This window comes from Silene latifolia, chromosome 3, assembly GCF_048544455.1.
Source record: "Silene latifolia isolate original U9 population chromosome 3, ASM4854445v1, whole genome shotgun sequence".
Lineage (NCBI taxonomy): Eukaryota > Viridiplantae > Streptophyta > Magnoliopsida > Caryophyllales > Caryophyllaceae > Silene > Silene latifolia.
The window spans coordinates 120,835,826-120,840,658 of NC_133528.1; positions in this window are offsets into that span (position 1 = coordinate 120,835,826).

The following is a 4,833-nucleotide window of genomic DNA, read 5'->3' on the forward strand; positions in this document are numbered from 1 at the left end:
AGAAGCACTTGCAGAACCAGATTAGATCGTTGCTATGCAAGAAGAGCTTCAACAGTTCAAACGGAACAAAGTTTGGCATTTGGTTCCAAGACCTAAAGACCAAACTGTTATTGGTACAAGATGGGTTTTTAGAAACAAGTTGGACGATACAGGAGTAATTTTACGAAATAAAGCTAGATTGGTTGTACAAGGGTACAATTAACAAGAAGGAATTGACTATGATGAGACCTTCGCTCCTGTAGCCAGACTTGAGGCTATTAGATTATTAATATCATTTGCTACTCATAAAGGAATTAAACTTTATCAAATGGAAGTTAAGACAACATTTCTTAACGGTTATTTGAATGAGGATGTTTTTGTTGAACAACCTCCAGGATTTATCGATAGCAAGTTTCAAAACCATGTTTTCAAATAAGATAAAGCCTTGTATGATTTGATACAAGCTCCGAGGTCGTGGTACGACAGATGTAAAAATATCTACTTGAAAGTGGTTTTAAAAGAGGATCTCTCGATAAAACCTTATTTCTGAAAACTGGGGATTCCGATTTATTAGTTGTATAAATTTACACTGACGACATTATTTTTGGTTCAAATAATGATCGTTTATGTAAGTATTTTTCAGACTTAATGATCTCAGAATTTGAGATGAGCATGATGGGAGAACTCAAGTTCTTCCTTGGACTCCAAATTCAACAAACTACTGAAGGAATTATGATACACCAACAAAAATACATCAAGGAGCTAATCAAGAAATTTGGTATGGAAAATTCTAATTCTAATCTAACTCCTATGGGTACAGATAAGAAGTATACTTTGGATGAAAATGGTAAGTCTGTCGATGAGACGACTTATCGAGGTATGATTGGCTCACTTCTTTATTTAACTGCAAGTCGTTCTGATATTATGTTTAGTGTATGCGTATGTGCTCGATTTCAATTGTGCCCTAAAGAATCGCATATGATTGCAGCTAAAAGAATCTTGAGGTATTTAATTGGTACATCAAAATTATATCTATGGTATCCTATTGAATGTAATTTCGATCTCATAGAGTATTCAGATGCAGATTATGCAGGTTGTTCACTTGACAGAAAAAGTACTTCCGGCATAGCTATGTTTGTTGGACCGTGTATTATTACATGGGGGTCAAAGAAGCAAAATTCCATTGCGTTATCTACAGCTAAAGCCGAATATATTACCGCTGGATTGGTATGTTCTCAACTTTTATGGCTTAAGCAACAATTATGTGATTACGGTGTTAATGTCGGTTGTATACCTATTTTATGTGATAATACGAGTGCTATAATTATATCTAAAAACCCTGCACAGCACTCACGAACTAAGCATATAAATATTAGACACCATTTTCTACGTGACCATGTAGATAAAAGCAACATAAGACTATAATTTTATTGTACAGAAAAACAATGGGCTGACATTTTTACCAAAGCATTGGCTAGAGAACGTTTTGAGATTTTACGGTTGGAAACTGGTTTAATTGGTGGCAATTAAACTTGTCACAAATATTTTATTTTCCGTATGACTGACTATATTTGACGAGATTATATAAGTGTGTCCGTATTCTTCGTTGCAAGTTTATTTGTGTTAAATGTTCTATTATATTACGAGAATATTCCGTCTGCTAGTCATGTATATCTTATGTTTTATTACGAACCATAAAGTCGATAACAAATTATTCTTTCACATCTCTTTATCGAAATTTCTTACTACATTTCTATCTTTTGCCAAATTTTATCTTACCATATCTCACAAAAGATTTACCCTAACAATATACCTAAGCCTTTTGTTTAATTTGGTAAGTAAACAAAATAAAAAAAACAAAAAAATAAAATCTATCAAAATCCCTTTACCTAATCCTACACGCCACCCTACTCTGCTTTCCTAATCCTACACAAACTCAAACTTGCCATAATTCATATTGACTAAACCCATAAATACCCAACCTCACGTCCCTATCACCACACAACTCCCTAAAAATTTACCTCTCTCAAAACTTTTCCACACTCAACCTCCAAAAATTAATCATCATCATGACACCACCTTCAACTCGCCTCCACTCTCCCTAAACTCGGTCCACAACTCGGACCGGGTCATCTAAGCTACCATGCAACAAACCCTTTACTCCTACCAAAACTCCTTCACCTTAACCAAATCCTAAGCCTACCAATCTCGATCATAACCGGGTTGATCCTAATCTAGAGGGCAAAAGACGGAAGCTCAATAAGGGTAAGAAGAAGGTTGTCGGTTTTGAAGGTTCGGTGGAAGAAACCGAGGTAGTGGTAAATCAAGAGGGTTCTCAAAGAGCTATGTTTCATGAATACATGTCGAATGCAACAATGACGGATCTTGATAAGGTTCGACTTACCGCGGATGAAAGGACTAGGGTAAACCGTGTTATGAGATACGGTATTCATGGAGGACGGTCCTATTCCGAAAAGTGGTATGCAAAAATTGAAGCCTTACAATTTTTCAAAGATTTTTTAACTTATCAAGAGTGGAAAACGGTTGGCTCTTTCATCGGTCTCGTCTATCCGATTGAGGTAATCCAATTTTATTTTTCGGTTTCTATGAGGAATAATATGTTGCATGCAATGGTCAAAGAGTCCAAAGTCACCATCTCCCTTGACGATTTTTGTACTCTGTTTTCGGTCCCTGATGATGGGATCGAAATCAACCCAAGTGCGGAATGGGGGGATGTGACGAAGGAAGAAAAGCTTCAAATTAAATGGTCTTTTGATGATGGTGCTACGGGGTCGAGTAATATGTTAGCGGGATCGTTTACTCCTAAGTTGAAATTCTTTCTAAATTTTCTTTGGAAAACAGTTGTCCCGAGGATAGGTGGTTGTGATAAGTTGTCGAGTTATGAAATGGTTTTGGTCTCAAAGTGGCTCGAAGGAACCAAGGTTAGTCTTCCCCGTCTTGTTTTTCATCGGATTATCCAAACAAGTATTTCCGTCACCGAGGAAAAATTGTACACTACTTTGGATTTACCTTTTGGAATGTGGATTTCTCGGTTATTAGAACATAAAGGGGTTGTCGGTCCTACTAGCTATGACGTCTTGGTCAAAGATGAGATGTGTGACACTCATCTAAAATTCATGAAAATTGGCATAATTGCACCCGACTTGGTTTTCTTGGCTAAGGGTAATGTGGTAGAGAAGACTTTCGATGAGATGTCGGTTGTGGAACAAAAGTTGGACTCGTTTATGACGAGTATTTGTGAAAAATTAGATGTTCAAAATAAGTTGATTGCGGAGTTGTTCTCGGGTTTGGGATAGGAAAAGGATGGGGCTTCGGTTTCGAATGGTTTGGGTAATGCCGAGGTCCTAGTGATCGGTCCGTTTCGTATTCACAAATAAATAGATGTGGTCGTTGGTCACGGTCGAATCAAAACACAATTTATAGCTTAACAAGCAACTCTACAATTAGTAAAGAGGCAAGTAAAGGTCGGATCCCAAGGGACGGGAGTTGAAATGAGATTTCTATTGTAACTAGCGGTGTCTAAGGGGTGTCACAAATTGGGTTGATGTAGAAGGTTACTAAACTAGAATAACAATGAAAATAAACAAGCAAGATGAATAAAAAGGGGTGTAAACAATTGATTAAAGGCACTAGGGTGTCATGGGATCATAGGGGAATCATGGGATATGATCATACAAACATGTTCTCAAATTATAAGCAAGCAATTATTGTTGTGATGGATTGAGTTGGGTTATATCTTACAATCCTAGGAAAGTTTGGGTCCCGGAGCCGAATCGATTAGATTGTACAACACCTACAAGTCGACTTAATCTTCCCTACTCAACAACATGCATGGTCTAATGAGACTCGAGTTGGGTTATGTCTTACAAGTCTCATTGAAAAGATAGGAGATGATAGTAAATGCAAGGATTCATAGGCTTAGCATTTCATCAAGTATAACATGTGCATGAGTTGAGATCAAAACAAGCAAGCAAATAAAGCATGAAAGCATATTAATTTAAGCATGAATCATTCCCCATGTTGGTTTCCCCTAATCACCCATTAACCCTAGCTAAGAGACTACTCACTCATTATCATGTTGATCATGCTAGCAAGGTTGTCAATCATACTAACAATATGAAACATGATGAATAAATGAAAGTAATTAACAATAATTAAAAAGGGATTAAGAGATTATACCTACTAATGATTCCAATAATAAAGCAAGAATAATAGAAGTACTTGAATGCTAGATTGAGAGGTTGTCAATCTCCCAATAATAACCCAAATAATCTTCAATTACCCAAAATAAAGGATGAACAAAAGAGAGATTAAAGAACTAAAACTTGGATTAAAACTTGATTAATACTTGATTACAATATTGAAGAGAGTTTTGATTGATATTAACTACACTAATTATTGATAAGAAGAACATGCTCCTCTAATTAGCCTAATGGGGTATTTATAGTGAAAATTAGGGAGGATGCATTAGGGTTAACTAAGGGCTAAACTAGTAATTACACTTTTTAAGTTGAGCAAGGAGGACCCGGTATTTTTCGAGAGAAGGGCTTCTCTTTTCGTAGCTTGAAGAAGGCAATCCGTCTTTGTGAAGAAATCCGGGCGGAATAAGGTCGGGACGGCCGGATTTGGGCGGTGGAATCCGAGCGGATTCTGGGGAATCCGGTCGGATTGTTGAGGGGGAATCCGAGCGGATTCTGGCACGGGACGCTCGGATTGTGCAGACGGACGGATTGCCGGGCAATCCGCTCGGATTGTCGGTCAAAGCATAGTAACTTCTTCTTTTTCTTCCCTTTTCTTCATAAATTCCTTGGGGATTTCCTTGGGGACTCAAGG